The following is a 26,226-nucleotide window of genomic DNA, read 5'->3' as shown; positions in this document are numbered from 1 at the left end:
AATTTCAAAATCTTAAATTTCAGTTTCAAAATCTTAAATTTCAATGGTCTCCTTATGCTTATGCCAACTCCAGGCTGTGCCATACAGACACTAATGGGGAGATTTATCATTGCTTTTAGAGCATTTTTTTGTCTATGCTTTGGTGCAGCTCAGGCGCCAGCAGCATATTTAGCGACTTTTATGCGTTTTTTTTTTTTATAGATAGTTTCACTCTGTTTGCCTACCCATAGAATTTTTTCTTTTTGACCATGTAGCGGTCACGTATTTATCATTTGCGACTTTTGTCAAAAGTTGCTATTTTGTGCGCAAAGGTACTTTTTTAGATGCAAAGCTACACCACCTACCAGTAGGCGTGAGAATCACTTCTACCTTCCGCAATTCAACCTTTAACCTGTTGTGGACGACAGCATCCCACTCCCCTTCTATGACACGCGCTCAGGAGCTGAGCACGTGTCATAGTTGGGTGGTCCTGGCAGCTATCTGCCACCAGGACCCATCTCTAATGCCACACATCACCGATCACGGTGATGGTTGGCTTTATCCCCTTAGACACCGCAATCAAATGTTATTGCAGCATCTAAAATGCAAGTAAAAATGTCCCGTCAGCTCTGTGAAAGTAAGTAAAAACACCTAACATGCCAAATTCAGGACCCAGGAAAGTGTCTACTTCCCTCCCTCACAAGCGTCCAGAAAAAGTGTATGTGGTCGTACTTTCCCCACCACAGCAGAGCTGTGCAAAATTCATCATCCTGCTGCACCTTCTTGATAAATAAGATGCATGCTAGTCAAACCCACCACCCAAATAAACATGGGAAAATAGCTCTAATGTAGACATTCTTTTTTAAATCTGGGCCTATATGTTCTACAAATGCTTCAGCCACTATATGGTATCCTCATGCTTCAGCCAACTCCAGGGTGTGCCATTCAGCCACTATATGGTCTCCTCATACTGATGCCACCTCCAGGCTCTGTCATTGTGCCGCCATATAACATGTGACTCCTTGTTAGATTTGGTCCTTTGTACCCACACGCTGGGGCCCAGGACACTAAAACTTGGTAGTGTTAGCTAAAATTTCAATTTCAAAATCATAAAATCCTCATGCTTCTGCCAACTCCAGGCTGTGCCATTCTGACACTATATTGTCTACTCATGCTGCCGCCTGCTCCAGGCTGTGTCATTCAGCAACTATATGGTTTAATTATGCTGCTGGGCCTGGGACACTACCTTAAATTCCAATTCCAGGCTGTGTCATTTTGCCAAATTATGGTCTGCTCATGCTGCTGCCACCTTTCGGCCCTGTCATTGTGCCGCCATGTGACTACTTGTTAGATTGGGTTTTGTAGTCATACAGTATTAATTCAAAGTAAACACCGGGACATCAAACTTTGGAATCTAATATAAATCTAAAATTTTAATTTAAGAAAATCGATGTAATCTTTTCAAGGCCCTATGGTCGTCGACGTCATATTACCTGTGGAATTATCACAAGAATCTAATGAAACAGCTTGGAGCGATAACAATTAACCATAACTGATTAAATGAAACATTCACACCCAGCCAGGGGGTGCTGAGAGGCAGGGGCTGGGACAGGTGGTATCTTGCCTGGCGGAGGACCGCCAGCTCGATGCTCACCAGAATGGGTACTCAAAAAATGTAAATTCAAATTAAATTCAATAAAATGACATGAAAAAAATCTCCTCTTCAATTTGGACACCATATGGTTTCCATGCTGCCACATCAACGCTCTGCAGCAGTGATTCTAATAACAATGCCTGTAATCTGCATGTCATACTGAATAACAGTATTATTTCACTAACACAGCACACTCCCTATGCGTGTTAGAACAAAGCAAACTGTTCTACACCCCTATTGAGTCTCTCTGTAGGTCAGAAACAGCTGTTTTTAATACAGATTAGCCACAAATAAATTCGACCAGAGGCAAATTTTTCCCAAAAATTCGGCTAATTGGCCGAATCAAATTTTTCAAAAGTAGGCTCATCTCTAGTTTTAACATTATTCTGGGAAAGGTAGCTACACCATATGAATCCACTTCAACTCAGGGATTGGGGGGGGGGGGGGGCAACATGAGTTCTACATACAAAGACCTATAGAGTTGGTCATATGTTTTAATGACATCAGTGATCTTTATTGTGATTTACTTTTAACCGCAGAACTAAATATGCTTATAATGAATGATACATTTTCTAATATCCTCCTTTTTAAAATCTCTCATCTCCTTACACACATTTCTGCCTTTTTATCTGTTGAGCATCCATATTGGTAAACTGTTTTATTACAGGGATTCAGGTGTTCAAAGAAGCTGATGGAATCTTCAGAGAAAGGCCAGCAGATTCTGTTTGCTGGTAACACAGTATGCTCTCTTGACTATATTTTGATTAAATGGATTTTATTGACATCGGTTTAAAAATCTGCAAAGGCCTCAAGAGTAGATAAAACATGATATAATGTGGCTCTGCGATAAGAAACTTTCATCTTTACATCCATCAGCATTTCCAGATTCAAACAGATTAACTTATAAGTAGAAAATTACAGAAGCCAATACATCCAGGATGGGATCTTTGTTCATTCTGAAAGAAAATATTGTACTTCCTAAATACTGATAGCAATGTACATCCTATTATACAACCCAAAGATGTCACTTATCTGCTGGGAGCTTTGGAAAGGCATCTGCTTCAGTGGAATACAGTGTTTATATAAATAAACCCCTTTTCCATATACCAATTACAAAAAGAGCAAAAGGACTTACAAATTCTGTCTAAGAACTTGGGATCTATTATTAAATTATAATACTAAAAGACTAAGACTTAGCAAATGTGCAATGTGTTTTTACAGCTGTCAAATTTTACATTCATACTGTACAAACCAAATATATAATTTAAGATGTTGTACATTTTAGGATTGCAAAATGATTCTTACATATACAAATATATATTTCTATTCCAGACATGTAAATCATGTATACAGGATATGCACGTAAATGAGAGACGTAGCTATCAGAAGTGGGGCCACTTATTTCCTTTCTGGCTGCCAATTTGGTCATCATTTGGCTGTTATTGTAGTTCCAATAGACTTTACCTCTCTTTAGTTATTACTAGGGATAAATAAATTGTTTCTAATATAATCAAATTCACTTTAAGTTTCTACAAAAGCTAAAATTCACCCACATTCGGATTTTTTAGGGCAAATCTGTGGAACTCTACACTGTTAGAGAAGGAGTACCCTGGAAAGTACATACAAAAGCAGGGAGTCCTGTACACTGAATGGCGAGGTATACACTGTATGCCTTGCTGCTCAGTAAACATTCGCTGGGCCAGGTACAAAGCTCCCAACCCAGTAAATACAGATTATAAGCGTTATCAACATTTACTCTGTTCTTGAACCAGCGGATGTTAACTGCACAGAAAGTTATAAAGTGTATGCCTTGCTGCACAGTGTATAGGAGAAGGGATTTTTTGGCAATTTGTTTTAGGAAAATCTTCTGACACCCTACACCAATAGCATAGGATGCCACAAAAAGTCCTTACAGAAACCCATTTCAAAAGACCCCTAAGGGAGCTTTTATTTTATAGTAGTACGAGTGAGGACTTATTGGCTACATATTGTCTGGCTTATGCCTTTAAACACACTTGTTTATGTAAAACAAATAAATTGCAAAAAAAAAAAAAAGAAACATTGCACTCACCTAGTATTCGGTTCAGATGTTGTATCACTTCAAAAACAGCAATATAGAAACAAATATGTTTCCCAGTATAGAAACAGAACACAAAATTATTTGTGAGGGTTTAACCCCTTCACGACGAGCGATGTACATGTACGGCGCCGCGAAGTGTCACTTGGCGCGCGGCGACGTACATGTACGTCGCGGGGTTCCGGGAGCGCCGCGTCACCGGTAGCGGTGATCGGGCCGGGATGACTGCTGTTATCTAACAGCAGGCATCCCGGCACATCGCCGAGGGGGGTTCTGAGACCCCCCCATGACCGCGATGCGCGCAAATCGCAGGTCAATTCAGACCTGCGATCTGCGCGATTCCGGGTCGTACGGGTCACTGGTGACCCGGTGACCCGGAAAATAAGGGGGATCGTGGGTGTCTGAGACCCTGAAGGGATAGGAGTTTGGTGGCAGGGGTGCCACCCCTCCTATCCCTGCTATTGGTCGGCCGAGCGACCGACCGATAGCAGACCGGGGAGGGGGGGTTAAAGTTGGGTTCCCCCGCTTTGCCCACCTATCGGTGTCCGGGCAAAACGGGGAACCTTCCAGGGAAGGTCGGTGCCGAAGGTCCCTTACCTGGATCGCGGATCCCCAAGCGCGATCCTCCCCCCACGTGCGGCGGTGGCAGCAATACTTCCGGGTCCTGCTAGGTGAGTTGTTGCCTAGCAACATCCGGAGGGCCACAGTTTACAGTGGTCTCTAAACGGTGGCCCTCCAGATGTTGCAAAACTACAACTCCCAGCATGCCCAGACAGCTGTTTGCTGTGTGGGCATGCTGGGACTTGTACTTTTGCAATATTTAGAGGGGTTCAGGTTGTAGATCACTAAGTGGTCTCAAACTTTAGCCCTCCAGATGTTGCAAAACTACAACTCTCAGCATGCCCAGACAGCAGTTTGGCCACAGTTTTGAGACCACTGGACAGTGATTTACAACCTGAACCCCTCTAAATCTTGCAAAACTACAACTCCCAGCATTCAGGAACAGCATAAGGCTGTCTTGGCATGCTGGGAGTTGTACTTGCGTGCCTCCAGCCATTGCATAACTACATCTCCCAGCATACCCTTCTGCAATCAGTACATGCTGGGAGTTGTAGTCTTGCAACAGCTGGAGGCACACTGGTTGGAAAATACTGAGTTAGGTCATAGAACCTAACTCAAGGTTTTCCAGCCAGTGTGCCTCCAGCTGTTGCAAAACTACAACTCCCAGCATGCATGGTCTACATTCACACTGGCGGCAGATTACAGTGAGTTCCCCGCTACAAATTTGAGCTGCGGCAAATTTTCCGCCGCAGCTCAAACTCCTAGCGGGAGACTCAGTGTAATCCACCGTCAGTGTGAATGTAACCTAAAAACACTACACTACACTAACATAAAATAAAGAGTAAAATACTACATATACACACGTACACTGCCCCCCCCACCCCCCTCCCCAATAAAAATGAAAAAGTATTGTATGGCAGTGTTTCTAAGATGGAGCCTCCAGCTGTTGCAAAACAAAAACTCCCAGCATTTCTGGACAGCAATTGACTGTCCAAACATGCTGGGAGTTTAGCAACAGCTGGAGGCACCCTGTTTGGGAATCACTAGAATACCCCTATGTCCACCCCTATGCAAGTCCCTAATTCAGGCCTCAAATGCGCATGGCGCTCTCACTTTGGAGCCCTGTCGTATTTCAAGGCAACAGAATAGGGTCACATATGGGGTATTGCCGTACTCGGGAGAAATTGCCTAACAAATTTTGGGGGGGCTTTTTCTCCTTTTACCCCTAATGAAAAGGAACAGTTGGGGTCTACACCAGCATGTTAGTGTAAAAAAATAAACATTTTTATACTAACATGCTGGTGTTGCCCTATACTTTTCATTTTCACAAGAGGTAAAAGGGAACAACGCCCCCAAAATTTGTAACGCAATTTCTCCCGAGTACGGAGATACCCCATATGTGGGCACAAAGTGCTCTGGGGGCGCACAACAAGGCCCAGAAGGGAGAGCGCACCATGTACATTTGAGGTGATTTGCACAGGGGTGGCTGATTGATGACAAACGCAAAAAAAAAACACACCCACATGTGACCCCATTTTGGAAACTACACCCCTCACGGAATGTAATAAGGGGTGCAGTGAGAATTTACACCCCACAGGTGTCTGACGGATCTTTGGAACAGTGGTCCGTAAACATGAAAAATTTTGCACAGCCCACTGTTCCAAAGATCTGTCAGACACCAGTGGGGGGTAAATGCTCACTGTACCCCTCATTACATTCTGTGAGGGGGTCTAGTTTCCAAAATGGTAAGCCATGTGTTTTTTTTTTTCTGTCCTGGCACCATAGGGGCTTCCTAAATGCGACATGCCCCCCGAGCAAAATTTGCTCTCAAAAAGCCAAATATGACTCCTTCTATTCTTAACATTGTAGTTCGCCCATAGTGCACTTCAGGTCCACTTATGGGTTACCTCCAGAGATGGGGTTACACATTTTTGGGGGTATTTTCTGCTATTAACCCTTGCAAAAATGTGAAATTTGGGGGGAAACCCACATTTTAGTGAAAAATATTATTATTTTTTTTACATATGCAAAAGTCGTGAAACACCTGTGGGGTATTAAGGCTCACTTTATCCCTTGTTACGTTCCTCAAGGGGTCTTGTTTCCAAAATGGTATGCCATGTGTTTTTTTTTTTTTTTTTTGCTGTCCTGGCACCAGAGGGGCTTCCTAAATGCAACATGCCCCTCGAGCAAAATTTGCTCTCAAAAAGCCAAATATGACTCCTCTTCTGAGCATTGTAGTTCGCCCGCAGTGCACTTCAGGTCCACTAATGGGGTACCTCCATACTCAGAAGAGATGGGGTTACAAATTTTGGGGGTCTTTTCTGCTATTAACCCTATGCCATTTTTTTTTTTTTTTTTAGCTGTTCTGGCACCATAGGGGCTTCCTAAATGCGACATGCCCCCCAAAAACCATTTCAGAAAAACATACTCTATAAAATCCCCTTGTCGCTCCTTCGCTTCTGAGCCCTCTACTGCGCCCGCCGAACACTTTACATAGACATATGAGGTATGTGCTTACTCGAGAGAAATTGAGTTACACATACAAGTATACATTTCCTCCTTTAACCCCTTGTAAAAATAAAAAAATTGGGTCTACAAGAACATGCGAGTGTAAAAAATGAAGATTTTGAATTTTCTCCTTCACTTTGCTGCTTTTCCTGTGAAACACCTAAAGGGTTAAAACATTTACTGAATGTAATTTTGAATACTTTGGGAGGTGCAGTTTTTATAATGGGATCATTTATGGGGTATTTCTAATATGAAGACCCTTCAAATCCACTTCAAACCTGAACTGGTCCCTGAAAAATTGTGAGTTTGAAAATTTTGTGAAAAATTGGAAAATTGCTGCTGAACTTTGAAGCCCTCTGGTGTCTTCCAAAAGTAAAAACTCGTCAATTTTATGATGCAATCATAAAGAAGACATATTGTATATGTGAATCGAAAATTTTTTTTGGGAATATCCATTTTCCTTACAAGCAGAGAGCTTCAAAGTTAGAAAAATGCAAAATTTTAAATGTTTTCATCAAATTTGGGGATTTTTCACGAAGAAAGGATGCAAGTTACCACAAAAATTTACCACTATGTTAAAGTAGATTATGTCACGAAAAAAAAATCTCAGAATCACAATGATAAGTAAAAGCATTCCAGAGTTATTAATGTTTAAAGTGACTGGTCAGATTTGCAAAAAAGGGCTTTGTCCTAGAGGTGAAAATGGGCTCCATCCTTAAGGGGTTAAAGAGCCCAAAAGCTCACTTTGCAGGGGTGTACCACTAGAGGAAACTAGTTTTGCATCAACGGATGCTTCTTTTGGCAAAAGATCCTTGACACAATGCCAATTCACATGTAGAAAAATGACACTTTTACAGGGATTGCGTTTATATGTCCAATTTATCCAAAAGTTTGTTCTCTTAAGACAAAAGTGCAGTATACAGAACATAGAGCATGATATTCACCCGGTGCAATGATATCGCAGGTAACATGCTCAACGCGGCGTCTTCAGAACATATTCATCCCCTCCTGGGGCAGTCCATTCCTGGCCGCTGAGAGACGCCTTTCTGATGGCTGAATGGAAGCACTCGCTGGTGTGCGAGCAGAAGTCAGGACTTTCAGGAGCTGCATCCCTTTCTCCACTTAACTTCCATGCACCCATCGCCAAAATACATAAAGGTATACTCTTGCGAGATCTTCCTGTCTGCAACATTAAAATGATATAAAAACATTCTTAAATTAATAACTGTGTATAAAGTACAGAACTCTGACCAAGATAGTACTAGATTTCTACAAAAACACATTAAAATTACAACTCTCATTGATACCAGCCGGTGCCAGCGTTCCTAGTTGTTGAATCCAATAAACTTCTCTCTGATCCAGCTTCCTTTTAATCTGTTCTTTGTCTTTTCCTTCCACTTCTTCCAAAACTAACCATCTTAAAGGGTACTAACCATCTTACTCCGCCCCTAGATATCTTATCCCCTATCCAAAGGATAAGATGTCAGATTGCCGGGGTCCCGCTGCTGTGGACCCCGGGGATCACCAGGCTAACATTACTGCACTGAGCGAGTTTGCTCTGTGCGTAATGACGGGCAATACAGGGGACGGAGCAGCGTGATGTCATTGCTCCGCCCCTCGTGACATCACGGCCTGCCCTCTTAATGCAAGTCTATGGCAGTGGATGTGACGACTGCCACGCCCCCTCCCATAGACTTGCATTGAGTGGGGTGGGCCGTGACATCACGATGGGCGGAGCCATGACAGAACGATACTCCAGCCCCTGTGTTGCCCGTCATTACGCGCAGAGCGAACTCGCTCTGTGCACTAATGATAGCGTGGTGCCGCAGCGGCGATCCCCGGGGGTCCCCAGCAGGGGTCCCCCGGGGGTACTTTGGATAGGGGATAAGATGTCTTGGGGCAGAGTACCCCTTTAATTCACATATCTGATGTCTTTTTTCTATGAAATGCCTCACCAAGCTTGCTTCCCCATATTTGTCCCTTTCCCTTCTTCTAATTTCTTTTTAAAGGTCCTAATAGAACTTGTATGTTCATTTAGTCTGGCACTAATGGGTCTGGATGTAAATATAAATGACTTGTTTAGACTCACACGTATAGTAACCCTTTATTGGAAACCTGTTCCCTTTCATAGGATGTGTGACAGTGTCCCCTCTTATTATGCCATTACAGTTCTGACAGGCCCTACAGGGGAAGGTACCTTTTCTTCTAATTTAAAACAAAGAACAAAAAAAACAAAAAAAACTCTGTTTAGCTTCTTTTTTCTCAGTGATGTCAGAATGAACCAAATAGTTTGCTCTGGATTTGTTTTTACGGTCAGTGAACCTAGGTCTCTGCTTGAATAGATTCCCATATTTTTCATCTGCTTTTAGAACATTCCAATATTTATTCACCACTGTTCTTATAAGTTTTGAATGGCCATCGTAGGTTTATAGAAAGGTAAAGCCCCTTTCTTTTTCTTTTCGTTTTTTAGTACCCTTCTTCTCTCTTAACTGATCTCTGGGTATCTGATCAACTACCTTACTCACTTCTATTAATTCAGACCTCTCATAACCTCTTTTGACAAATTTATCATTGATTTTCTCTTTATTTTTTGTGTATTCCTCTTCTGTACTGCAAATTCTTTTTGCTCTTATTAACCCCTTAAGGACTCAGTCCATTTGAGCCTTAAGGACTATTTTTACGTTCTCGTTATTCCTCCTCGCCTTCAAAAAATCATAACTCTTTTATATTTTCATCCACAGACTAGTATGAGGGCTTGTTTTTTGCGTGACCAATTGTCCGTTGTAATGCCATCACCATTTGTGGGGGGAAATTAAAAAGAATACCGCAATTTAGCAAAATTTAGCAATTTGGAATGTTTTGTTTTCACGCCGTACAATTTACGGTAAAAATGACATGTGTTCTTTATTCTTTAGGTCAATATGATTAAAATGATACCAATTATAATATACTTTTCTATTACTGTTGCGCTTAAATCAAATCGCAAACTGTTTAACCAAATTAGTACTTTTAAAATCCCCCTATTTTTAAGACCTATAACTTTTTTTTTTTTCGTATAAGCGTCGGTATGAGGGCAAATTTTTTGCGCTGTGATCTGTACTTTTTATCAATACCATATTTGCTTATATAAAACTTTTAATATTTAAATTTTGGAATAAAATGTTATAAAAAAGCAGCTATTTTGGACATTTTTTTTTATGTTCACGCCGTTCACCGTACGGTATCATTAACATTTTATTTTAATAGTTGGGATATTTACTCATGCAGCGGAACCAAATATGTATATAAAATAATTTTTTTTTTACACTTTTTGGTTGGTGAAATAGGGAAAATGGGACATTTTACGTTTTTATTGGGGGAGGGGTTTTTCAAATTTTTTTCACTTTTATTTTTTACTTTTTAACTTTTATTTTTACACTTTAATAGTCCCCATAGGGGACTATTTATAGCAATCATTCAATTGCTAATACTGTTCAGTGCTATGTGTAGGACATAGCACTGATCAACATTATCAGTCATCTTCTGCTCTGGTCTGCTTGATCGCAGACCAGAGCAGAAAACCCTGGGAGACGGCCGGAGCAAGGTGAGGGGACCTCCGGTCGCCATGCTGGATGTTCGGATCGCCGCGGCAGCGCTGCGGGCGATCCGTTCATTCATTTAAAGTACTGCGATGCTGCAGTTACCGTGATCTGTATTGATCACAGCATCTGAGGGGTTAATGGCTGAGCAGGTCCCTGGCTGCTATCAGCAGCCGGGACCTGCTGCACATGACGCAAGCATCGCTCTGATGCTTGCGGTTATGCATAGGACATAAATGTACATCCTGTTGCGTTAAGTACCAGCTCACCAGGACGTACATTTACGTCCTGTGTCGTTAAGGGGTTAATTGCCCTTTAGGAATCCTTAAATACTTGCGGAGCATGTCCGCCCTTTTTATGCAGTAGGTTGTTCCTGTCACTTTCCTTGGTGTATAGTGCAGTCTTCAATTTCCCTTCTCGTTTACACACCTCCACATCGAGGTAGTGTATAAGATTAGGGCTAAATTCCCAAATGTACTCTATTAGGGGATAATAGCTGTTCAGATACTATACATATCTTGTCAATTCTTCCTGCGTCTTCGTCCATAGGACGAAGATGTCGTCCATGTATCTTAGCCACTTTTTTACATGGATCCTTAATGAGTGTGCTGGAACATACTTTTCCTCTAACTTATTCATAAAAATGTTAGCTAAACTGGGTGCCACAGGGGACCCCATCGAAGTCCCCTGTTGCTGTAGGTAAAAATATACCCCAAAACAAAAATATTTTTTTTACAATACTAATTCCAGCAAACTCATTAGGAATCCAATTTGCACATTATCCAATGTTACATCCTTGATCACTTCCTCTCTAATAGCAGACATACTTTCCTGTGTAGTGATATTCACATACAGGCTTTTTATATCAAGCGTACATAACAGTACATCACCTTCTGCGGTCAGTTCTGAAACATGATTAAAAAATCATTAGTGTCCTGAAGGCAATTTAGCAATTTCTTGACAGTTTTTTGAAGAAAAGAATCAACATACACTGCTAGCGGGTAAAAGACTGAGTTGACCGCCGAGACTATGGGACGTCCCGGGGGCCAACTCATGTCTTTTTGAATTTTCGGCAAAAGGTATAGTACAGGAACACAGGGATTTGTGTTAGTAAGCATTTCTTTTACCTCCTTGGAAATTAGCCCATTATTCAATGCATTAATTTTTAATCTCACTGGTGGAATCCTTTTTTAATCTCATATACACACTTTTCCCACTCAATTGACTATGGGCCTCTGACAAATACAGTTCTCTGCCTTGCACTACCGTCGATCCCCCTTTACCTGCTTTCTTTATAATAACTGTACTATTTTCTTGTAGTTCCTTAAGCGCTTTCTTTTTTTCTCTAGATAAATCTTCCATGCCTCAGAAATTTCACTTATCACCACTTTCTGAAAGCTTTCCAATAAACCACTGTTCACATTCGGGTCAAATGTACTTCTTTTTTTAATTTCCCTTTTAAATCATGGCTAGTAACACCTTTTTCACCTTCCTCATTTTTATTTTTTATCAAAGAAGTACATTTTGAGCTGAAAGGAACTGCAAGATCTATAAAAAAAATTCTCAAAAAAATCAAAATTAGTTACATTTTCTATTGGAACAAAGCCAAGTCCCTTATTGATGACATTTTGTTGGGCTACAGTCATTTGGACAGATTATATATTAACTAAGAGCTCACCATCTTTTGAGTCCCCAATATCTCCTTTTTCTTTTTGTCATTGGGCGTGCCCCTTAAAAATCTTTCTTTGGCTCTTGTTCAGACACACTTTCCACATTGTTTCTTTCACTGTCAGTAGATCCATAATCAAATGCGTCAAATTCCCCTCTTAGTTCTCTCTGTATTCTCTGTGTCTTTCTTCTTTCCTCCGCCCATCCAAGGAGTTAAAAGGAATACTTACTAGCACAAATCCCCATGTTCTGGAATGTTTTGAATCATGTTTCAGAACTGACCGCAGAAGGTGGTGTACTGTTATTAGAGATGTCCTGAACAATTCGCCGGCGAACAGTTCCCGGTGAACATGGCTTGTTCGTGTTCGCCGCAGCGGGCGAACATATATGATGTTCGATCCGCCACCTATTCGTCATCATTGAGTAAACTTTGATCCTATACCTCACAGTCAGCAGACACATTCCAGCCAATCAGTGGCAGACCCTCCCACCTCCTGGACAGACTCCATTTTAGCTTCATTCTGAACCTGCATTCTAAGTGAGAGGAGATATAGTGTAGTGTGCTGCTGATTTTATAGGGAATTCGAAAGCTAGGCTAGTGTATTCAGTGTCCACTAAAGTCCTGAATGACTCATCTGATCTCTGCAGTAACCTAAAAAGATGTGTAATCCAATTGCATTTGCCTGCCTGGCAGCGTGCGTCAGGCTCACAGCGTATACTGTGCCCACTTGCCCAGTGCCACCACTCATATCTGGTGTCACAATAGCTTGCATTTAAAAAAAAAAAAACTTTTTTGACTGTAATATAATAGCAGTCACTTTGCTTCACAAGTGTGGTTTGCAACAGCTGGAGGCACCCTGGTTGTGAACCACTGGTTAAAAGGGGTACTCCGGTGGAAACCATTTTTTCTGTCAATCAACTACAGTATTCAGTGTCCACTAAAGTCCTGAGGACTCATCTGATCTCTGCTGTAAGGACAGCACCCCAAAAAGCCCTTTTTAGGGCTAGAACATCAGTCTGCATTTTTTTTCCCCCTGTGTAATCTAATTGCATTTGCCTGCCTGGCAGCGTGTGTCAGGCTCACAGTGTAGTCTGTGCCCACTTGCCCAGTGCCATCACTCATATCTGGTGTCACAATAGCTTGCATTTAAAAAAAAACAAAAAAACTTTTTTGACTGCAATATAATGCCAGTCAGTTTCCTTCACATGTGTGCGTTTCAGGGCCTGCCAGGGCACAGTGTCACACCAGTGCAACTCATATCTGGAGTAACAGTAGTGTAAATGTAAAAAAAACTAAATGCAATTTTGACTGTAATAGATTGAATAGCAGTTGTCTGCAAGAGTGTATGTCAGGCCTACAGCGTCTACTCTGCCAACTTCTGCCAGTGCACAGTACCACTCACATCTGTTGTCACAGTAGCTTGCACGCACAGTACCAGTAATAAAAAGAAAAATGACAGGCAGAGGCAGGCCACCCCGCAGGGGCCGTTGTGGTCCTGTGATTCCCTTTGGCACTAGAATAATGCCCAGTGTTCAGAGGCCACGTACCCTGAACTCGAAAAGTTCAGAGGACATAGTTGACTGGCTAACACAGGACACCCAATCTTCTACAGCTTCCACTCGAATCTTGACGCACCATCTTCCTCCAGCTTAGCTTTGGGCACCTCTCAAGTTACCACTCGCCCGCCTGCCGCCACCACCAACACTAGCACCACAGCTGCTTCACTTTATCTGTCAGAGGAGTTATTTACACAGCAGTTTGAAGAAATGAGAGATGCACAATCTTTATTGCCAGAGGATGTAGATAACAGGGATATGTCCCAGTCAGGCTGCCAAGCATGGAATGCGTGGCTCTGCAGAGGAGTTGGTGACACCGCACGACTTGCAGGCAGGCCTGCTGCCGCCTCCTCTACTCCTCCTACTCCATCCTCTTCCATAACCTCCTCAGCTTAGTCCTCTTCTGCGTCTTACTCCACATCAACGGCACCCCCCAGCTCCCCAGGTACTATTCCACATCCCGGATACGGCAGTGTCACGCCGTCTTGGGGTTGACTTGCCTGAAAGCAGAGAGTCACACTGGACCAGCACTCCTGTCCGCCCTGAACGCACAGGTGGATCAGTGGCTGACTCCGCACCAACTGGAGATTGGCAAAGTGGTTTGTGACAACGGAAACATTTTTTTGGCGGCATTGAATTTGGGCAAGTTAACACATGTGCCGTGCATGGCACATGTGTGTAATCTGATCGTACAACGCTTTGTGCATAAGTACCCAGGCTTACAGAACGTCCTGAAGCAGGCCAGGAAGGTGTGAGGCCATTTCAGCCGTTCCTACACGGCCATGGTGCACTTTTTAGATATCCAGTGGCGAAACAACATGCCAGTGAGGCGCTTGATATGCGACAGCCCGACACGTTGGAATTCAACACTCCTAATGTTCGACTGCCTGCACCAACAAGAAAAAGCTGTTAACGAGTATTTGTATGACGGGGGGCTAGGACAGCCTCTGAGGAGCTGGGATTTTGTTTTTTTGCCACGTTACTTGACGCTCATGCGCAATGCCTGTAGGCTCATGCGTCCTTTTGAGGAGGTGACAAACCTAGTCAGTCGAACCGAAGGCACCATCAGCAACATCGTACCATTTGTTTCCTTCCTGGAGCATGCCCTGCGAAGAGTTCTGGATCAGACCGTAGATGAGCATGAAGAGGAAGAGTTGTGGTCACCATCACCACCAGAAAGAGCCTTATCTGCATCGCTTTCTGGACCTGCGGCAACGCTGGAAGAGGATTGTGAGGAAGAGGAGTCAGAGGAGGAATGTGGCTTTGAGGAGGAGGAAGACCAACCAACACAGGCTTCCCAGGGGGCTCATTGTCACCTATCTGGTACCCGTGGTGTTGTACATGGCTGCGGGGAAGAACATACCTTCAGTGAGATCACTGAGGACAAGGAACGGGACATGAGCAGCTCAGCATCCAACCTTGTGCAAATGGGGTCTTTCATGCTGTTGTGCCTGTTGAGGGACCCTAGTATAAAAAGGCTGAAGGAGAACGACCTGTACTGGGTGTCCACGCTACTAGATCCCCGGTATAAGCAGAAGGTGCCTGGAATGTTGCCGAATTACCGCAAGTCGGAAAGGATGCAGCAGTTCCAAAATAAATTAAAAAGTATGCTTTACACAGCGTATAAGGGTGATGTCAAAGCACAACAGGAAACTAACAGGGGAAGAGGTGAAAGTAATCCTCCTCCTCCCACGACTATGCCGACAAGGACAGGACGCTTTACAGACCTGTTGTTGACGCAGGACATGCAGAGCTGTTACGCCGAGCGCTCCGGGTCCCCGCTCCTCCCCGGAGCGCTCGCTTCTCTCTCGCTACCGCAGCGCTCCGGGCAGCTCCACTGACCCGGTGCGCTGCGATACCGTCTCCAGCCGGGATGCGATTCGCGATGCGGGTAGCGCCCGCTCGCGATGCGCATCCCGGCTCCCGTACCTGACTCGCTCTCCGTCTGTCCTGTCCCGGCGCGCGCGGCCCCGCTCCCTAGGGCGCGCGCGCGCCGGGTCTCTGCGATTTAAAGGGCCACTGCGCCGCTGATTGGCGCAGTGGTTCCAATTAGTGTGTTCACCTGTGCACTCCCTATTTATACCTCACTTCCCCTTCACTCCCTCGCCGGATCTTGTTGCCATTGTGCCAGTGAAAGCGTTTCCTTGTGTGTTCCTAGCCTGTGTTCCAGACCTCCTGCCGTTGCCCCCGACTACGATCCTTGCTGCCTGCCCCGACCTTCTGCTACGTCCGACCTTGCTTCTGTCTACTCCCTTGTACCGCGCCTATCTTCAGCAGTCAGAGAGGTTGAGCCGTTGCTAGTGGATACGACCTGGTCACTACCGCCGCAGCAAGACCATGCCGCTTTGCGGCGGGCTCTGGTGAAAACCAGTAGTGACTTAGAACCGATCCACTAGCACGGTCCACGCCAATCCCTCTCTGGCACAGAGGATCCACTACCTGCCAGCCGGCATCGTGACAGTAGATCCGGCCATGGATCCCGCTGAAGTTCCTCTGCCAGTTGTCGCCGACCTCACCACGGTGGTCGCCCAGCAGTCACAACAGATAGCGCAACAAGGCCAACAGCTGTCTCAACTGACCGTGATGCTACAGCAGCTACTACCACAGCTTCAGCAATCATCTCCTCCGCCAGCTCCTGCACCTCCTCCGCAGCGAGTGGCCGCTTCTGGTCTACGACTATCCTTGCCGGATAAATTCGATGGGGACTCTAAATTCTGCCGTGGCTTTCTTTCCCAATGTTCCCTGCACTTGGAGATGATGTCGGACCAGTTCCCTACTGAAAGGTCTAAGGTGGCTTTCGTAGTCAGCCTCCTGTCTGGAAAAGCTCTGTCATGGGCCACACCGCTCTGGGACCGCAATGACCCCGTCACTGCCTCTATACACTCCTTCTTCTCAGAAATTCGAAGTGTCTTTGAGGAACCTGCCCGAGCCTCTTCTGCTGAGACTGCCCTGTTGAACCTGGTCCAGGGTAATTCTTCCGTTGGCGAGTACGCCGTACAATTCCGTACTCTTGCTTCAGATTTATCCTGGAATAATGAGGCCCTCTGCGCGACCTTTAAAAAAGGCCTATCCAGCAACATTAAAGATGTTCTGGCCGCAGCTAACCTACATGAACTCATCCATCTTGCCACTCGCATTGACATGCGTTTTTCCGAAAGGCGTCAGGAGCTCCGCCAGGATATGGACTTTGTTCGCACAAGACGTTTTTTCTCCCCGGCTCCTCTCTCCTCTGGTCCCCTGCAATCCGTTCCTGTGCCTCCCGCCGTGGAGGCTATGCAGGTCGACCGGTCTCGCCTGACACCTCAAGAGAGGACACGACGCCGCATGGAGAATCTCTGTCTGTACTGTGCCAGTACCGAACACTTCCTGAAGGATTGTCCTATCCGTCCTCCTCGCCTGGAAAGACGTACGCTGACTCCGCACAAAGGTGAGACAGTCCTTGATGTCTACTCTGCTTCTCCACGTCTTACTGTGCCTGTGCGGATATCTGCCTCTGCCTTCTCCTTCTCTACTATGGCCTTCTTGGATTCCGGATCTGCAGGAAATTTTATTTTGGCCTCTCTCGTCAACAGGTTCAACATCCCAGTGACCAGTCTCGCCAGACCCCTCTACATCAATTGTGTAAACAATGAAAGATTGGATTGTACCATACGTTTCCGCACGGAGCCCCTTCTAATGTGCATCGGACCTCATCACGAGAAGATTGAATTTTTGGTCCTCCCCAATTGCACTTCCGAAATCCTCCTTGGACTACCCTGGCTTCAACTCCATTCTCCAACCCTGGATTGGTCCACTGGGGAGATCAAGAGTTGGGGGCCCTCTTGTTTCAAGGACTGCCTAAAACCGGTTCCCAGTACCCCTTGCCGTGACTCTGTGGTTCCTCCTGTAACCGGTCTCCCTAAGGCCTATATGGACTTTGCGGACGTTTTTTGCAAAAAACAAGCTGAGACTCTACCTCCTCACAGGCCTTATGATTGTCCTATTGACCTCCTCCCGGGCACTACTCCACCCCGGGGCAGAATCTATCCTCTGTCCGCCCCAGAGACTCTTGCTATGTCGGAGTACATCCAGGAAAATTTAAAAAAAGGCTTTATCCGTAAATCCTCCTCTCCTGCCGGAGCCGGATTTTTCTTTGTGTCCAAAAAAGATGGCTCTCTACGCCCTTGCATTGACTACCGCGGTCTTAATAAAATCACGATAAAGAACCGCTACCCCCTACCCCTCATCTCTGAACTCTTTGATCGCCTCCAAGGTGCCCACATCTTTACCAAACTGGACTTAAGAGGTGCTTATAATCTCATCCGCATCAGAGAGGGGGATGAATGGAAAACGGCATTTAACACTAGAGATGGACACTTTGAGTATCTGGTCATGCCCTTTGGCCTGTGCAACGCCCCTGCCGTCTTCCAAGACTTTGTTAATGAAATTTTTCGTGATCTCTTATACTCCTGTGTTGTTGTATATCTGGACGATATCCTGATTTTTTCTGCCAATCTAGAAGAACACCGCCAGCATGTCCGTATGGTTCTTCAGAGACTTCGTGACAATCAACTTTATGCCAAGATAGAGAAATGTCTGTTTGAATGCCAATTTCTTCCTTTCCTAGGATACTTGGTCTCTGGCCAGGGACTACAAATGGATCCAGACAAACTCTCTGCCGTCTTAGATTGGCCACGCCCCTCCGGACTCCGTGCTATCCAACGTTTTTTGGGGTTCGCCAATTATTACAGGCAATTTATTCCACATTTTTCTACCGTTGTGGCCCCTATCGTGGCTTTAACCAAAAAAAATGCCAATCCTAAGTCTTGGCCTCCTCAAGCGGAAGACGCCTTTAAACGGCTCAAGTCTGCCTTTTCTTCGGCTCCCGTGCTCTCCAGACCTGACCCATCTAAACCCTTCCTATTGGAGGTTGATGCCTCCTCTGTAGGGGCTGGAGCGGTCCTTCTACAAAAAAATTCTTCCGGGCATGCTGTTACTTGTGGTTTTTTTTCTAGGACCTTCTCTCCGGCGGAGAGGAACTACTCCATCGGGGATCGAGAACTTCTAGCCATTAAATTAGCACTTGAGGAATGGAGGCATCTGCTGGAGGGATCAAGATTTCCTGTTATTATTTACACCGATCACAAGAACCTCTCCTATCTCCAGTCTGCCCAACGGCTGAATCCTCGCCAGGCCAGGTGGTCTCTGTTCTTTGCCCGATTTAATTTTGAAATTCACTTTCGGCCTGCCGATAAGAACATTAGGGCCGATGCTCTCTCTCGTTCCTCGGATGCCTCGGAAGTTGAACTCTCTCCGCAACACATCATTCCTCCTGACTGCCTGATCTCCACTTCTCCAGCCTCCATCAGGCAAACTCCTCCAGGAAAGACCTTCGTCTCTCCACGCCAACGCCTCGGAATCCTCAAATGGGGTCACTCCTCCCATCTCGCAGGTCATACAGGCATCAAGAAATCTGTGCAACTCATCTCTCGCTTCTATTGGTGGCCGACTCTGGAGACGGATGTCGTGGACTTTGTGCGAGCCTGCACTGTCTGTGCTCGGGATAAGACTCCTCGCCAGAAGCCCGCTGGTTTTCTTCATCCTCTGCGGTCCCCGAACAGCCTTTGTCTCTGATTGGTATGGATTTTTTTACAGACCTACCCCCATCCCGTGGCAACACTGTTGTTTGGGTGGTCGTTGATCGATTCTCCAAGATGGCACATTTCATCCCTCTTCCTGGTCTTCCTTCAGCGCCTCAGTTGGCTAAACAATTTTTTGTACACATTTTTCGTCTTCACGGGTTGCCCACACAAATAGTCTCGGATAGAGGCGTCCAATTCGTGTCAAAATTCTGGAGGGCTCTCTGTAAACAACTCAAGATTAAATTAAACTTTTCTTCTGCATATCATCCTCAATCCAATGGACAAGTAGAAAGAATTAACCAGGTCTTGGGTGATTATTTACGACATTTTGTTTCCTCCCGCCAGGATGATTGGGCAGATCTTCTACCATGGGCCGAATTCTCGTATAACTTTAGAGTCTCTGAATCTTCCTCCAAATCCCCATTTTTCGTGGTGTACGGCCGTCACCCTCTTCCCCCCTCCCTACTCCCTTGCCCTCTGGTTTACCCGCTGTAGATGAAGTGACTAGTGATCTTTCCACCATATGGAAAGAGACCCAAGTTTCTCTTTTACAGGCTTCTTCTCGCATGAAAAAGTTTGCCGATAAGAAAAGAAGAGCTCCCCCCATTTTTGCTCCCGGAGACAAGGTATGGCTCTCCGCTAAATATGTCCGCTTTCGTGTCCCCAGTTACAAACTGGGTCCACGCTATCTTGGTCCCTTCAAAGTCTTGTGCCAAATTAATCCTGTCTCTTACAAACTTCTTCTTCCTCCTTCTCTCCGTATTCCTAATGCCTTTCATGTCTCTCTTCTTAAACCACTCATCATCAACCGTTTCTCTCCCAAATTAGTTTCTCCCACTCCTGTCTCCGGTTCTTCTGACGTCTTCTCAGTGAAAGAGATACTGGCCTCCAAGACGGTCAGAGGAAAAAAGTTCTTTTTGGTGGATTGGGAGGGCTGTGGACCTGAAGAGAGATCCTGGGAACCTGAGGACAACATCCTAGACAAAAGTCTGCTCCTCAGGTTCTCAGGCTCTAAGAGGAGGGGGAGACCCAAGGGGGGGGGTACTGTTACGCCGAGCGCTCCGGGTCCCCGCTCCTCCCCGGAGCGCTCGCTTCTCTCTCGCTACCGCAGCGCTCCGGGCAGCTCCACTGACCCGGTGCGCTGCGATACCGTCTCCAGCCGGGATGCGATTCGCGATGCGGGTAGCGCCCGCTCGCGATGCGCATCCCGGCTCCCGTACCTGACTCGCTCTCCGTCTGTCCTGTCCCGGCGCGCGCGGCCCCGCTCCCTAGGGCGCGCACGCGCCGGGTCTCTGCGATTTAAAGGGCCACTGCGCCGCTGATTGGCGCAGTGGTTCCAATTAGTGTGTTCACCTGTGCACTCCCTATTTATACCTCACTTCCCCTTCACTCCTTTGCCGGATCTTGTTGCCATTGTGCCAGTGAAAGCGTTTCCTTGTGTGTTCCTAGCCTGTGTTCCAGACCTCCTGCCGTTGCCCCCGACTACGATCCTTGCTGCCTGCCCCGACCTTCTGCTACGTCCGACCTTGCTTCTGTCTACTCCCTTGTACCGCGCCTATCTTCAGCAGTCAGAGAGGTTGAGCCGTTGCTAGTGGATACGACCTGGTCACTACCGCCGCAGCAAGACCATCCCGCTTTGCGGCGGGCTCTGGTGAAAACCAGTAGTGACTTAGAACCGATCCACTAGCACGGTCCACGCCAATCCCTCTCTGGCACAGAGGATCCACTACCTGCCAGCCGGCATCGTGACAAGAGCTTTTCAAGTCCTACGCATCGCCACAGCCCTTCGGGGTCCACCCTCAGAGAACGACTCGACCGACAGGTAGCAGACTACCTGGCCTTAACTGCAGATATCGACACTGAGAGCGATGAACCCCTTGACTACTGGGTGTGCAGGCTTGACCTGTGGCCTTTAGCTATCACAATTTGCGATGGAACTTCTGGCCTGCCCCTCTTCAAGTGTCCTGTCAGAAAGGACCTTGAGTGCAGCAGGAGGTATTGTCACTGAAAAGAGAAGTCACCTAGGTCAAAAAAGTCTAGATTACCTCACCTTTATTAAAATGAATGAGGAATGGATCCCGAAGGGACTGACAGTGGGCGATACATTCTACTAAAAAAGGTCTGATGAGATGAGCTGCCTTGGGCTAAAAATGGTCCACACACTGCTGTATGATAGGAATAGTACTACTGAACACTCCACTCCTATCTGGTGTCACAATAGCTTGCATTTAAAAAATTTTTTTTTTTTTGACTGTAATATAATAGCAGTCAGTTTCCTTCACATGTGTGCGTTTCAGGGCCTGCCAGGGCACAGTGTCACACCAGTGCAACTCATATCTGGTGTAACAGTAGTGTACATTTGACTGCATAGAACACACTTCCCCTTATATACCAAGAGCGCTCTCCCCCTTTCCCCCAAAGACTCAATTCTCCATTTTAACTGGGTTGGGTAGTGGTCACAGCTCAAATTTATTTTATGTAAACAACATAACCATATAAAACTGCACAGCTGTTAACATTTAACATCAGCTTTTCCCTCAACATGAAACTCTTACCAAGAAACTCTTACCAAGGCGGTATGCCGACTGTCAGACTGCCCTCTGTCCCTTTTCCTCCAACTCCTCTCTTACCAGACCCCCGAGGAGCCCATGTACACCTACACGGTACTCCGACCGCCACTAAGGAGGAAAAGTGCCTGTTCTAGGCCATCCTGAAGGCCGGACAAAAATATGTCCAGGCCAATATCGTTCATTTGGACCCCGTCCGGGATTATAAAACGCCTGTTGTCCCCTTCGAGCTCCCGGTGGCGAACAACCACACCACCTTTCAAGCGCACAAACCTTGCCATCCGTGAGTTCACCAGCTGGCGAGAATGCTCAATGGCGTCGGCATTGCGGGCCCCTGCCATGAAACCTTCGGAACAATCTCCGACCACACCAGCACCAGTTCCGTAAAGAAAACCGACATTCTCTCCACATCAGCCTTCATCAGTGTTATAAGGTCCGGAACCCGGGAATGACAAAGGTCATTCCCCCCAACATGAACCACCAAAATCACACTGGTGGGAGTTAACCTTGCGATATCAACTGCCTCTGTCAATACCCTAGGCCACCGCATGCCCGGAATACCTCTCCAGTGAGTCACAATGTCACTGCAGCCCAAAGATCGACCACCAGGCCGACAATCCGCTCTCTGAGTCACCCGATGGAAGTAAGAGTGACCCAGGAAATAAACATTGGCTCTCGGAGAATCTTAAAAAGAAAAAACATTAAAGCAACAATTCTGAGTGAATATACCCCGCATAACAACCAGACCTCCAGCGTCCAATACACTGTATTGCATCCACTGACAGGCCCACTCTCGAAGCCTTGGTTGCAGCCCCAATCCAAAAGGTTTGTTTACCATACCCGCTGAGCCACTGACCTGCCCGCTGACCTGCCTGCTGAGCCAGTCTTTTCAACAAGAGTTCGCTGCACGCAGACACATGCAAAGGAGGCCCTCAGCAGAGTGGGGATATCGGGGATTCCTTTCCCACCCTTGCGGGGTCCCATTTACATATCACAGTCCTCTTGACTCTGTCCATTTTGTCCCAGATGAAGCGAAATCCATATACACGTCCCCTGATAGGGGACATAACAGGAATTAAACTGATAAGAATATTACTACTTAACACACCACTCCTATCTGATGGCACATTAGATTGCACGCGCAGTGCCCAAATTTGAAGTAGGAGGACCAACCAATCATCTTTTTCCATCTCCCTGTTCCTAAAATCTATGCCATATACACGTCCCCTGATAGGGGATGTAACAGGGATTAAACTGATAAGAATAGTTCTACTTAACACACCACTCCTATCTGGTGGCACATTAGATTGCACGCGTAGTGCCCCACATTTGAAGTAGGAGAACCAACCAAGCATCTTTTTCCATCTCCCGGTTCCTAAAATCGATGCCATATACATGTTCCACAGATGCCCTTGCTCTCCCTCTGGGGGAAGTCCTTGCAGCTGTGGGCCGCCAGTCCGCAGAGGTTGCAGGTCTTGCTCTTGGCGCAATCCTTGGTCATGCGACCTGTCACTCGGCAAAACCTGCAGGCATCTTCCTTACAGTCCTTGCCCTTGTGGCCCATCTTGCCACATCTCCTGCAGGTTTGCGGCATGTCTGGGTTGAAGATAAATCCTGTGCAGTTGCCCAAGGAGAATGTCGGTGGCAGGTGCTGTAGTCCATCTGGAGAGGCAGGGTTCTTGTTAAGTCTGATGATCACAGACCACTTGCAGGTCCAGTATCCAAGAGAGTTCAGGATGTGGGTGGGTTCCCTCACCACAATGGAGAAGAGCTTCAGGAATGTCAAGATGTCCTTACCTGGGGTATGTGGATTCCACATTGAGATCATCACCCGCCTCTCCTCTCTTTGAATAGGGCAGTTGCCCACAAAGCAAGAGAAAGGGGATTCAGGACTCGACGCTTTTACCGCCTCCCAGTATCTTCTACAGATGCTGATGGTAGCAGAGGTAATGTAGAAAATCCCGGACATGAAGGTCTGAATGCCGAGGGTGTCCGCAGAGGACAAGCCTTGATACGCCAGCATCTTCTTGCAGAACACGTCGTGGGACATGTCCAGCACCCTTCCATCCACTGGCTTCAGCTTCAAGGCAACAGTCTGCCTCATCCAGGGCTCCAGGGTGGGAGCTTCTTGGTTGGGGGGTTCTGCTGCCCTTCTGCCTTGCTGTGGTGGAGGTTGAAGCTTGCTGTGGTTGGGGCTGGACCTCCAAGCCTTGCCATGCAGCTTCCTCGGTTGACTTGCTGGTTGAGGCCATGGATTCTTCCAGCAGGCTCTTTCCTCTTCCTTTCCTGCTTATGGAGAGTCTTCACAAAGTCTTCTTTCCTGGGTGGGAGGAGCTATGCAAATCAGTTTCCCATGGGAGGAGCTATGCAAATCTTCTCCAGAGGCGGCAAGCTTCTCCGAAGATATTCTGCGCCGCTTTCGTCTTTGCCGAAGTTCTGGAATTCACCGCTGATTCCCTTCTTCCAAGTTCTTTGTCGGCTTCTTCCAGAGCTGCAGCCTTCAAGATCTTCTCCTTCTTCAGATGTTCCGAGGCAGTTTCAGGAGATGATCTTCAGGTGGTATGCTCTCGAGAATTGTGGTTCTAATAAGAACGAAAAGTACTGCAATTGTACTATGCAAAATCTCTACCACAATGCTGGGAGTTCTTCAGACCTTGGTGATCATGGTATCTCCCCTGCCAGGTAAGACTCTGCATCAACTATGTCATTTTCCATGGGAGTTTTGCCACGGATCCCCCTCCGGCATGCCAAAGTCCAGGTGTTAGTCCCCTTGAAACTACTTTTCCATCACTATTGTGGCCAGAAAGAGTCCCTGTGGGTTTTAAAATTCGCCTGCCTATCGTTTGCACGTTCGCGAACATTTGCGGAAATTCGCACTCGCCGTTCGCGAATGGAAAATGTTATGTTCGCAACATCACTAACTGTTATATATGCTTGATATAAAAAGCCTGTTTGTGAATATCCCTACACAGGAAGGTATGTCTGCTATTAGAGAGGAATTGATCAAAAATGTACCATTGGATAATGCGAAAATTGGATTCCTAATGAGTTTTACAAATATTGTATAAAAATTATTTTAGTTTTTGGGTAGATTTTACGTACAGCAACAGGGGACTTCGAAGGGGTCCCCTGTTGCACTCAGTATAGCTAACATTTTTATGAATAAGTTTGAGGAAAAGTATGTTCCAGCACACTCATTAAGGATCCACGTAAAAAAGTGGCTAAGATACGTGGACAACATCTTCTTCCTATGGACGGGGACGCAGGAATAATTGATGAGATATGTAGAGTACCTGAACAGCTGCCATCCACTAATAGAGTTCACATGTGAATATAGCCCTAATCTTATACACTACCTCGATGTGGAGGTGTGTATAAGAGAAGGGAAATTCGAGACTACACTATACACTAAAGAAAGTAACAGAAACAACCTACTGCATAAAAAGAGCGGACATGCTCCACAAGTATTTAAGGGGATTCCTAAAGGATAATTAATAAGGGCAAAAAGAATTTGCACTACAGAAGAGGAATACACCAAAAAATTAAGAGAAAATCATATATACTTTTGTCCAAAGAGGTTATGAGAGGTCCAAATTAATAGAAATGAGTAATGTAATTTATCAGATACCCAGAGATTAGTTAAGAGAGAAGAAGGGTACTAAAAAACGAAAAGAAAAAGAAAGGGGCTTTACCTTTCTATCCACCTACAATGGCAATTTAAAACTTATAAGGTGAGTGGTGCATAAATATTGGAATGTGCTGAAAGCAGATGAAAAATATGGGAATCTATTCAAGCAGAGACCTATGTTCACTTACTGTAAAAACAGATCCATAGCAAACTATTTGGTTCGTTCTGTTTGATATCACTGAGAAGAGAGAACCCAAACAGAATTTTTAAAAACTAAAAGAAAAGGTACCTTCACCTGTAGGGCCTGTCAGAATTGTAAGGGCATAATAAGAGGGGACACTGTCACACATCCTATGAAAGGGAACAGGTTTCCAATAAAGGGTTACTATACGTGTGAGTCTAAACAAGTCATTTATATGTTAAAAAGTCCTTGTGGGATGGCATACATCGGTCAGACATCCAGACCCATTAGAGTCAGACTAAATGAACATAAAAGCTCTATTAGGACATTTAAAAAAGAAATTAGAGGAAGGGAAAGGTGGTGAACAGAGTGACAAATATGGGGAAACAAGCTTGACGAGGCATTTCATTGAAAAAAAGACATCAGATATGTGAATTAAGATGGTACATTTTGGAAGAAGTGGAAGGAAATGGTTAAAAGGAAGCTGAATCAGAAAGAAGTTTATTGGATTCAACAACTAGGAACTCTGGCACCGAATGGCATCAATGAGAGCTGTAATTTTAATGTGTTTTTGTAGAACGCTAGTGCTATCTTGGTCAGAGTTCTGTACTTTATACACAGTTACTAATTTAAGAATGTCTTTATAT

The sequence above is a fragment of the Hyla sarda genome, chromosome 4, assembly GCF_029499605.1.
Source record: "Hyla sarda isolate aHylSar1 chromosome 4, aHylSar1.hap1, whole genome shotgun sequence".
Taxonomy (NCBI): Eukaryota; Metazoa; Chordata; class Amphibia; order Anura; family Hylidae; genus Hyla; species Hyla sarda.
The sequence above is the reverse complement of the archived record's forward strand: the minus strand, read 5'-3'. Positions refer to the sequence as shown.